This window comes from Petaurus breviceps, unplaced genomic scaffold, assembly GCF_028583685.1.
Source record: "Petaurus breviceps papuanus isolate PSGF00001 unplaced genomic scaffold, PetGlider_PUasm1.0 90804, whole genome shotgun sequence".
Taxonomy (NCBI): Eukaryota; Metazoa; Chordata; class Mammalia; order Diprotodontia; family Petauridae; genus Petaurus; species Petaurus breviceps.
Window position 1 is genome coordinate 7,911,930 of NW_027187348.1, and position 11,979 is coordinate 7,923,908.

General features: G+C 38.9%; 1 protein-coding gene and 1 pseudogene across 4 annotated transcripts in view; both read left to right on the forward strand.

Annotated features, from left to right (window-relative positions):
* The window catches only part of TYW5 (tRNA-yW synthesizing protein 5), a 299,749-nt gene that overhangs the window by 18,220 nt on the left and 269,550 nt on the right, over positions 1-11,979 (forward strand). The window lies entirely within an intron of this gene.
* LOC138147709 (transmembrane protein 258 pseudogene) lies at positions 4,654-5,070 on the forward strand (annotated as a pseudogene).

Here is an 11,979-nt window from a genome sequence, read left to right on the forward strand (position 1 = left end):
TTCACTACATGAGGTCTTTGTATAAATGGCATTTGGTGGGAAGGGAGTTAAGACTTGGCTACATACAGCTTAGAGGACTCCTTCCCCATTAAGGAATAGTGATTAGAAGTTCAACTTAAACTCATTTCCCTTAGACTAACAATTTTTATGGGGGTAGATATCATCCTAGAGCACTACCCTTTCTGTGAGGAGAGCAGAATAGCTAGCCTTGGGGCACCAAACTCCTACTTCTCCTCCTGGCAAGAATCAAAGTCTCCCCTGGAAAAGAGAAATGAGAGGAGACTCTACAGGTATCTATTGATGCCTCCCTTTGAGCCACATCTAGTGAGACCCATGTGGACACATATAACCTACATGGGCATCACATGCCCACACACATGCCCCCATCTCACCTTATACCCTATATTAGATTCAGTCCAACATTCATGCTGATACCTTTTTGAATCCTAACTCTACCATCTAAGTGGAATGTGAAAAGCTCATTGCATGTGGAGCATTTAAGATTCATTACTTATAAATCACTAGAAAAAAGGCAAACATTTGTTATTCTATATAACAAAACCAACATTTGTCCACACTGCCCCCTTGGACATTTAGACAGTGATTGCTGATTTCTTTGGTGGAGAATTCCAGAAATTACCTGGGTGGACAGACTCTTCATATCTTGATCTGCTCCACCATCCTTACTTCTATTCCCATTGAAATAGTATCTGCCCCACACCTAACTCATCACTCTCTAGACCAGGTAAATGAAGTCAGTGGCAATTACTTGAAAGAGAATTTTAACTCATATACACCCTTCAGAAAAAGTATCATGTTTGTTTGTTTTTTATCTTTCCCAGCTTTGCAAATTTTTTTAAGTATTCCTTCTATGTCTTTATCTAAGACATTGATAAAAGGTAAACTTCCAGGGCAAAATTAAGGCAGTATTCTTATATGGAAAACTTCACTCTTCACAACCTTTCTACTTCACATGCATTTGCAGACCATATTTCTACAGAATGTTAGATCTAGAAATGACCTAGAACTCATCTAATATAAGAGGATTTAATCTTTTTTGTGTCATGGATCCCTCTGAGAGTCTGGTGCAGCCTATGTATTCCTTCTGAGAATCATTAAATGCACAAAATGAAATCCGTAGGCTTACAAAGGAAACCAATTCTATTAAAATAAAAATGTATTTTTTTTCTAGCTCAAGTTCATAGACCCCTTGAAATATAACCATGGTCCCCTTCTGTGGACCACAGGTTACCCTTGATCTAGTCAAACTGCCTCATTTTACAGATGAAAGAAACCTGAGTTCCTGAGAGGTCAAGTGATTTGACCTAAGGGTCAGTCCATGGCACATCTGGGATTACAACCTGAATCCCTGAATGAGAAAGTGCTCATTACTCTTTGCCACTCATTCTCTTCGGTCTTTTGAATAGTGCTGACCACAATAGTATTTCATTATAGTTTCAAATTTTACCAGCTCTGTGATCATGTGTTTTGGCTTTGCCCTTCACTATGAGGTTAATTGAGACAAAGAAGCATCAGCCTGGGCAGTGAAAGTAAGTCCAGAAGCTAAGATGGGTTTCACTGAAATAGTCCTAGGCAGACCATTAGCCTTTATGTTCTATAGTTCTGAAGAAGTTTGGAAGTCAGAAACTCTCATGAGAGGAGAGCACCAGTTCACAAGAACCCAGGTGTAGGAGTTTAGACCAAGAGTTGATAATTTCTTTTGCTCTCAAGATCTTCCAATGGGTCTAAACAATATCCCTGGAAACTACCAAGAAACTTAAAAGAAAAGCAAGAGAGAATAGAGATAAGAGAGATGAAAGGGATTTAGAAAAGTAGAATGAATGGGGAAAGAAAAGAGAGACCAGTGTAGGAAAGATTCATTTTATTTTTCTTCTTTTCAGGATCCTGAAACCTAACTCTATGTGTGCTTTGCTCTTGCTAGAGGTAGTGGTAAACAGCCCCAGGTAGTTTGAGTAATACTACTTGGTTGCCCCAGAAGGACTTGTAGGGTTTAAGAGAGAATTTTGGAGAAAATGAAATGTTTTGCTAAGCTTTTCGGTTTATGGGAAATGCTGATGCTGTCAAAGAACACAACATCTGGGATCTGGGCAAAAGAGGACATTAGACTCTGAAGTCAATTCTGCCCCAACTTTGTTTTGAAAGTGGAGAACAGCTCATAACTGAGGCAGTGGGGTCTGTTCCAGATCTCTGAGTTAATTTATGTGGGAAACCAAAGATCTGTAGGAACTGGAGCAAAAAGGAGAGGTTTCAGATGAACATGTCCATATGAAGAGAGAACCCCACCAGTACAGGGAAGCTGAAATATTCCCCTCTGTATATGAAAATGGGCTCACAGAAGCAGAGAAGCTTTTCTTCTGGAAAGGGGCTATTAATACCACCTGCTGTGAGCTATGGAGAACTACAGAGAAATGTGAAGAGGCCCAGAAAACTCCATTGGTCTTCCCTGCATACTGGGAACTGTGGAGAGCTGAAGGTAGAGCCAGACAAAGAGGCCTACAAGAGGAAGTAGCATCAGTTTCTCAGAGATATGAGGGTTGCAGTGGAGATAATGAAATTTAAAGATCCCCCTGTATTGGCTTGGTTTTTTGTTTGATTGTGTTAAAACCCAGAGCTTGTGAATCCCATTTGTGGGATGGACTTGTTGACGTGAAAAGAGAGGGCTGAACTGGGAGGAGCTGGTGACATAAATTTAGAGAGACACAAGAAAAGAGAGAGGCAGAAGAACTCTTTGGAAGCAGCATCTTGGAGGCAGAGAGAGACAGAGAGGATTGCTGAGGGCCACTTTGAATTGCCCAGGACTTTTGAGAGCTGCCACCCAGAGCTACCAAGGACTGAGGAGACATGGCTGTTATGCTGGTACTTTGTCTGTCTGTTTTGATGTTGTTTTGCCAGATTTGTCCACTGGTGAAAGACAGTCCTTTTGTTGCAAAGTCTTGGAACCTTGCTGTTGGTTAAGAGCTCCTGACTGTTCTGCAGACAGAGAGTGAATTCTGTCCACTGGTGAAGGACAGTGCTGTTGTTGCAGAGGTCTTGGAACCTTGCTGTTGGTTCAGAAGCCCTGAAGAAGGATTTTCTTGTTGTATGTTTACAGAAATCCTGGAAGAGGGCTTTGCTAATGTTTTCAGGGGTCCTTGGACTGTTCTGCAGACAGAGAAAGAATTAATGAAGACACTGGCAACGTATCTTGTGGCCTTGCTAAGCTTTGTCTCCCCAGGAACAAAGATTGCTGAGAACTTGCCTTGTGTCAAGATGAAGAAAAGACCTCCATTTGAGTATTAAATGCTGTGCTTAAGCTTGTTGTAACTCTGGGGTAGATTCAATTGTGATCCAAGGGTGGGGAACTTTTGACCTTTTTGTGCTCTGTAATTGAACAAATAAATGTACTTTACTTATGATTGGAAACTAATCTCCATTTGAGAAGAGGGGCTTTGTGATGGACTAAATGAAGGTACAGCCTAGGGGTGGAGTAGTATTTAGAAGAGAGACTTTGTGATTGATTGAATGAATGTAATGTCCAGGGGTGGGGTAGTACTTGATTAAATCACACTTGGTAAATGCTGTATTTTGAATTATGCTATATGTTGATTCTCTGTTCTTAATTTGTCACTAAATAAATTGGAGAGCACCTATGCTGGTATTTTGAACCTTGGGAAGTTGCCTTTGCTTGGCATTACAATGCTGCCTGTTGACAATTTCAGGGAACTATGTTAGGGTACCACACAATACCACCTGGAAATCATACCTCAATGGGACTCTAAGTCAGTGCTGTCAAACAAGTAGAAGTGGGGGCCACCAAACCATATATGAAGATTGCTTCAGGTCACATGTTGACTTGGAAATATTAGCTGTGTTATTGTGTTTTTATTTATGTTGTCAATTATTTAGCAATTACATTTAAATCTGGTTCAGGCATTGGTCAGGAGTTTTGTGGGCTGTATGTGTGTTTAACATGTTTGTCTATTCCAAGTGACTAATGTTATACAAGTCTGTGGAGTAGGGTTGCTAATTGTTGGGCATGAATAGCTTCCAAGAATTCTGTTATGAGTTCTATTTGTCTTCTCTGATCTATAAGTATATCTTTTTATTCCTTGATCTTGTAAACTGATTGTTTCAATTGAGAGGAAGAGACAAAGCAATGGGTATTATCATTATATAATCCATTAATATCCAGGTGGGAACAATGCACCAGAAAGGTTGAAAGTCTCCCACAATGTATTATGCATCATGTGAGAACCACAGATACAAATGTTAAGTTTTTTTCTTAATTTTCCAAAGTATATGGGAGACTACAGGACCTCCTCAATGAAACTCATAACCATTCAAAACAAATTGGCCTCACAATATACACAGGAAAAATAAAACTGATCAAGAACGTCTTTTTTTAAAAAAAATAGAATTTTGTAAGCATCTAGATGGGCAGTTCACTGAATTAATGTATTAGTACATATATCTGGAATAGGCATTGTAGATAGGCAATGAACTAGACCCCAAACCGTGTAGGAGGAAGACAGCATATTGAGTTGTATTAACAAAATAGAAATCACTTTCAATGATACCAAGTTACTCCTAAAAAGGCACAAAAGCATTTTTTGTGATGTTTAAAAATTTCAAGAGACGTTTCTGGGTAATTAATAATTGTATTAATAATGCTGGCCTAGGGTCTTGGATTCCGACGAAGAACGCGGTTGCCTGCAGGATGGAGCTGGAGGCCATGAGCAGGTACACGAGCCCGGTGAACCCAGCCATGTTCCCACATCTCACCGTGGTGCTGCTGGCCATCGGCATGTTCTTCACCGCCTAGTTCTTCGTCTATGAGGTGATGTCCACCAAGTACACGCGCGACATCTACAAAGAGCTGCTCATCTCGCTCATGGCCTCGCTCTTCATGGGCTTCGGGGTCCTCTTCCTGCTGCTCTGGGTCAGCATCTACGTGTGAGGCCCCCCGCGGTTCTGCCTGCACGCAGTCTGGTCCAGTTCGGTTCCCCAGTCTTTGTCCCGTCCCTATGTCTGTAATAAAAGGAGTGTTTGCCTTTGTAAAAAAAAAAAAAATGCTGGCCTATTAATGCTGAAATGGATCAGTGACACCCTTGAATGCCAAAGACCAATTATGGCAGTGGGCTCACAGTTTATATGCTCTTGGAAAAGGAGGTGTTCCTGACGTTAGCAATCAACTTTGATTGGTTAACAATTAATGAGAAAGAATGTATATTATAATGAGAGGTGAATCTATTTTAATAAGGGGATAGGGGATATAACTTTGAACCTGTCACTTACTTCCAAATTACCCCCAGGATCTATATCCCCACCTAAGTCTGAGCAGAACACAATAGGTCAGGAATTTCACTTTAGATTAATTCCTTGTAAGGCTGGGTAGGGTAGCAATACCTAGATAGAGGAGACCATTAGTCTTATCTGCTATCATCAGTCTTGTGCTTCAGAGGCTGAGACTTAAAATGAGGACTTTAGAAAAAGGGGGTGAAATCTGGCTTTCCCTAAATCATTGGTTAGTCATAATAATTTCTCTCATTTTTAACTCCAACATTCTTCCAGTGATTATTCCAAGAAAGGATAATGGTAAGAAAAATATATGGAATCCAGTTGAAACAACTCAATTCAGAACTTTAAAAATAAATAATTGATAAGGAAAAGTAGGTAATAGACAGCATGAATGACACTGATGTGACAAAATCATAAGAATTTTCTAGGGCAGCTAGGTGGCACAATGGATAGAGTGACCAGCTCTGACATCAGGAGGACCTGAATTCAAATCTAACTTTAGAAAATTACTAGCTGTGTGACTCTAGGTAAATCACCTAACTCTGCCTCCAAAAAGAGAAAAAAAAAAAGGGAGGGGGAGAATTTCCTATAGGTTTCACTTATGTGAATTGATTGCCATAACAAAAAACCAGAAGAGTCTAAAAAACTTCTTTTTCTTAGAAAACACTTGACTTCCTTGCCAAGTAGAGAGAAATGGTGGCAAAAGATAACACAGGTTTAGAATATAAACTCGTTTATAAATTCTTACAAAGAGGAATGATGAATAATTATGAGTGGTGTTGCCACTTAAGGTGGAAAGAATCAGAAGAGGGTTAAACCAGGTTAAAGAAAGCTTGGAAAGGGAGTCAACTAAACAAAGTCATCCTGAGGAATTTTAATAATGGAAATGAAAGGTAGATAGCAAACAAGAAAAATAGAAAAGATCTGAAAAGATTTTTTGTGATAAACTTTCACTTTCAAAGACTGTAAAGCTGCCATGCTTGAACTCCCACATCATAATCTCAGATGTACTTATAGAAGAGGTAGAACAAAGACTAGAAAAGGCAGGTGAATGTGTTCAAAAATTGATAGAGATCAGTACTAGAGGTAACACAGTTCTGAGGTTATTGATGGATTGATTCACAAGACATCTGAAGGAGAACAGGTAGCATTTATATAGCTCTTTAGGGCTGTAAAGCACTTTACATATGTTATCTTATTTGATTTTCACAAAACCCTATGAATTAAGTGCTATTATTATCCCCATTTACTAATAAGGAAACTGAGGCTGAAAGGGGTTAAATGATCTGCTAGAGTCATAAAGCTAAAGTAAATATCTGAAGCAATATTTGATCTCAGGTATTCTTGATTCCAGGGCCAGTATTCTAAGTACACTTAGAAACCTATAAAAGAAACATGTCAATGACATGGAAAAAACTCAGACCTTATTAATACAAAGAAAAATGACTGAGAGAACATTAACCACTTTTTACCTAAATTACTCCTTTCCCCTCAAAACAAAACCTTTATGCAGTCCATTTATGCATTCGTCAATAGCATCTGCAGTGAAGGGATTGGTAGGGAGTAGGCAGGTTTTCACAAACAATATTCTACAATAGATCACACCTTTTCCATTTCAGCACCTAGCACAATGCCTGGCACACAATAAATTCTTAACAAATATTTTTAACTTATCGATTGTCTCACAATTTCCTGAAAGATGTGGAGAATGTGAGAGAGAGAGAAAGAGAGAGACAGAGACAGAGAGAGAGAAAGAGAGACAGAAAGACAAGAGACAGAGAGAAAAACAGAGAGAGAGAATGAGAATTAAGTTCTTACTGTTTGCTAAGGATACAAATGGAAGCATACAAGGTAGTCTCTGCCATCAGGAGGCTTATGTTCTAATGTAGAGAAGAGAAAACATATAGTGAAACTGAAAGGGGGGAAGAATGCAAACTGTGACATAATATGGATAAAACAAAATTATGTAGGCTCCTGGTGTGAGGCAATACAAGGCATCATTTCACCTATGAGAGCCCACCGTCCCAAAGGCAGAGTCCAAGATTCCAATGGAAAGGGGAAGGAAGGTGAGGGCTGGGGAACAAGAAAAAGTATGATAAATGATACCTTCAAGGAATTGCATAATCAGGTCAACCAGTTAAATTGCCAGAGCAAGAAATAACAGATGGACAGGTTGATAGCTGCACTGGTATACAGAAATGACTAAAAGGCCTAGAGCAATCTTCCCATATGTTAGATAAATCCTCTGTGCAAGATTCATGCATGTATATGAACATAATTAACACCAGATTAAAAGGTTTGGATTGATGGTCTATCAATCCATCAATTATATAGTTCTATAATACATTCAGAGACCTTTTGCTACTGTGTGTATCTAAAGTTCTTGACCTTTGAATCCCTGATGGACCCTGCTAGGGCAGTGGCATGGAGAAATAAAAGGTTCAGTGCTTTGGGGGGTATTCAACTCCCAATCAGCTAAAAAGTATCACTGTTGCCACTGTGAGCAAAGGTTTCTTAATATGGAGTCTGTGAACTTAAATATCTATATACATATGTGCAAACACATACATATGTATGCATATATACATGTATATATGTAATTGAATTACAATATTATTGTTTTTCTTTGTAGTTTTGTGTGTTTTATTTTGTGCATTTAAAAACATCATACTGATAAAAGATTGCCAAAGGGGCTCATGGCATAAAATCGTTAAGAATCCTTCCTTATAAGACACATAATTTTATAGGCAACATGGACAAATAGTAATTTTAAGGCACAAGTTTTTGGGACAGATACAACCTGGTTGCAGAAATTGATATGCTACTACAGAAAATAATATAAACAAAGAATTAAAGTCTTTCCGTAAAAATCTAATTTATCTGCTAGTTTACTACCAGTGTGACCTTGGGTGAATCACTTTACCTTTCTCTGAGTCTCAGTTTCTGCACCCATGCAAAAAGAGCGCATCAGATTAGGTAATCTTTAAAATTCCTTTCCCTAAACTCTCTGACCTATTTGTGATTCCATAGCCAAACTAAAGTTTTTATGGGCATCTGTAAGATATGTCTAACTTCTACATATAGTCTCCTTAGAGACTTAGGAGATCAGTAGATTTCCTTTGTCTATTACTAAGACTGGGCAAATTGGTACTGAGTTGTAAGTTAGACAGAGATCCTCAGTATTTTTTTTTTCAAGGATTCTGTGAGTAATACACATTTTTCATGGTTCATACTAAATAATATCTCACTACCATCTTTCCCATCCCACTGGAAAGCCTGCTTTCACTTTTATTGCCTGCTTGTATTTCTCTACTTTCTTTCCTCCTCCTTTTTTTTTTTTTTGCAATTCAGCCCTTGGAATTCGGTCCTACTGGGAGGATTAAGGAAATAAAAACATATCTCTGTGCTGAGCTCATGGTACCATATGTTGCATTAGAGTTAGGAGCCAGAGGGCTTTTGTATAGTCCAATTTGAACTCCATTGTTCTACAGAAGATACTAGAAACCAGCCAGAGGAGAGAGACTCCAACACACCAAATTCTCAGGGTTAATCAATCACATTTTACTCTCCAGAGTAACCTGTTTATTTCATTTCCCTCTAAGACTAATCTCAGGGGGACAAAATTCTCCCCAGTACTGGAGAGAAGGGTATTGTTTCTCAAGGACTTTAGATACACACAGTAGCAAAAGACCTTTGAAAGTATTATATGACTATTCATAAAGCATTGCCTCCATTTCGGAGGGAGTGAAAGGAATCTGAAAAAGATTTCTCTCAAGTAACAAGGCCTGAGGGAAGGAGGTGAGTAACCTTAGTCAGCCCCAGTGTCTCACTCTTTTCTGTAGTCATAAAAGGAATAGTATAGAATGCATTTGGGGGGGGGGGGGTTATTCTGGATCTCAGTTAAAAGAAAATCATCATTTTGCTGTGTGTTGCAAAGTGCTCATGGGAAACCCTAGGGAGGAAAGACAGCTTTGAGGAATTGTTCTGTATTAGCTAACTGTGGAATGGAAAACGAGAAGGAGGGAAAGAATACAGTGCTTTGGAACACACAGCAGACTTGCAAGGCAATGGAATACCACAGTTCCCACAGAGAACAGAGAAAAACCTAGTACTGTAGTCTGAAACAGGACACGCTCTGATAGACTAACTCATCTTTCCCACCATTACTTTAAGAAGTCAAAGAGTAGTAAGTACCCAGAGAGAGAAAGTAAATCATGGCCCCTACCTACAAGTTGCTTATGGAGGGAAAAAAGACTAGGTAGTAGAGAGTGGAAAGAGATTTTTAAATATTTAATGTCAAAAGATGTCCAAATATGATCATTCATGCTCTTGATGTGTTCATAGATATGTTTATGGGAGTAGCAAAGGATCAAATTCCCTAAGAGTTGAGAAGAGAGTGTGGTATAGTTTAAAAAAAAAAAGCTTACTACCATTATAGTGTGATAAGTTTTATAAAAACATTTTCTTCACAGCAACCCTGTGAGGAAGATAGTGTAAGTATCCTTAAGTACTCCAATGCAATGGGAATCTCATGTTCTTCTAGCAACACAGACTATGAGACCCATCTCTCCATGCCTTTCTCCCATAAGTTTGCCTCATGGAGGTATATAAAATCAGTATGCTGTGGACCTTCTTTACTTTCTCCCTACATCTCAAGAGTATCATTAGGGCACATGGATCATCTAATAGCAATCCCTTTTCTGTGTTACATAACTAGTCCATCTTTCTTTTCAAGCATATATTTTTAAATGAGGGGTGTGGCCTCTCATCTCTAAGGTCCCGTCTAGCTCTAAATATATGAATTTTTGATTCCCTCTAATGTCTTAGGGAGGCATAGAGGTAACCCTGGGTCCTCAACTGCTATGCCAACAAAATGCAAGTTCTCATAGGTCCTACCCAACTGGAAAGAGTAGTATTGTCAGAAGACCAGCCTAGCTTAGTCTGGAGAAGCTTGTCAGTAACTGGTCAACTGGAAGGGGATGACTCTTTTGACTACCTCTCAAAGATTCTCTGTCAAGCCTTACTGTGATCTGTGCAGCTAGAGAATCTAGGCTCTGCTACAAAATCATAGATCCTTTGATCTACAGCTGTTTTACAAATTCATGTATTGATTAGGAAAGAGTTTTCTTGGAGTGAAAAATATATCTCCAGGAATGTTAAAAAAAAACCCCAAATCCTTTTACCAGATAACTTTATTAAGGTGTCTTGCAACAAAAGCCACTTCTAGGACAGGGGCAAGGAACTGGGACCATTTCCTGCTTATTCTCCACTCAGGACCCCATTTTTTGGACCCAAACATGCAGTTAGGACTGGGTTCAGTCTTAGCAAAAATTGACCTCAAATGGAAGAAGTTATATTCTCTTTTCTCAGTCTTAGGTTTGTTAAATCTACATCAGAGTGACCCAGGGACAATCACTAAAGCTTAAGTTTGGGACATCTCCAAAATGGGAGGAGTAGAAAAGTACTCAATGCATAACATGAATCAATTATGGGACAGATTCATATTTCCTATACACAAAAGACAAAACACAAAATGCCACAAATACACATTTGATAGAAACAACTGAACAAGGGGAAGTAATTATTAGTATAATACTTTTCCAGAAGGTTGATACTTAAAACCAGCTAATGATGAAAAAATTTGTAAGACTGTTGATTAAGCATTTTATATTCTTTCTGACCCTTCTACTGTTTTCTTTAGGTCAATGTCTTCTGGCAAGTCATCCCAGGGATTGATACCACCCTGTCAGTAATATCCTCTCCAATGTGAGAACTTCTTTTCCACCAATCATCTCCATCTGATGAACTTAAGATTTATGAACCCTATCAAAGATTCAAAGTGACCTTCAAACCTAGAAGTTTCTACCTCAGAACTTATGCTTATTCACATAAGATGATGAAAGCACAAAAAAGGCAGCCACAACCCAAGATCAGGCCTGCTTAGGCAGGACGTGGATTTTAGTTGCCCTTTGCTCACAACCACATGCAAACTGGGGGATGGCATGAAATGTGCTTCCTTCTATCCCAAGAAGCAGCGGTTGAAAATTCTGACAGAATCAAGGACCAGGAATGGAAGAGAGCCTTTGGGTTGGGTCACTCTCTTTTTAAAAATCTAATGAGCTACTAATTATCCCTGTTCAGTGGACAATAAAGGTATTATTTCATCATCTCAAAGAATCAAACCCCTATGGCCATAGTTGTCCATAAATAGGTCCCAGGAAATTCATCATGTCCCAAGTGACCAGTTCCTTTATCAATGAGTCACACATTTGTGGTAACCAGAAGCAGGCAAGATCACTTTGCACATGTCCCACTCAACCCTACTTCCCACACTTTCATTAGAGGTACACAAAAAAATTTATACTTTCATTTAAAAACATGATATTTACAAACAATAGAAGTGTACATTTGGGATTGGCATCCTATGACTTATAGAAACCAGCAAAGCTATATTGATTTTTATTTGTCTATTTCTTCTTTACTCCACATCAGACAATTCAAAGGGGTCAAGTGTGAGCACTTGCTCTTTCAAACTAAAAACTAGCCCTTTGAAACTGAGAAGGATTTCTCTCTCTCTCTCTCTCTCTCTCTCTCTCTCTCTCTCTCTCTCTCTCTCTCTCTCTCTCTCTCTCTGTCTCTCTCTCTCTCTCTCTCTGTCTCTCTCTGTCTCTCTCTCTCTCT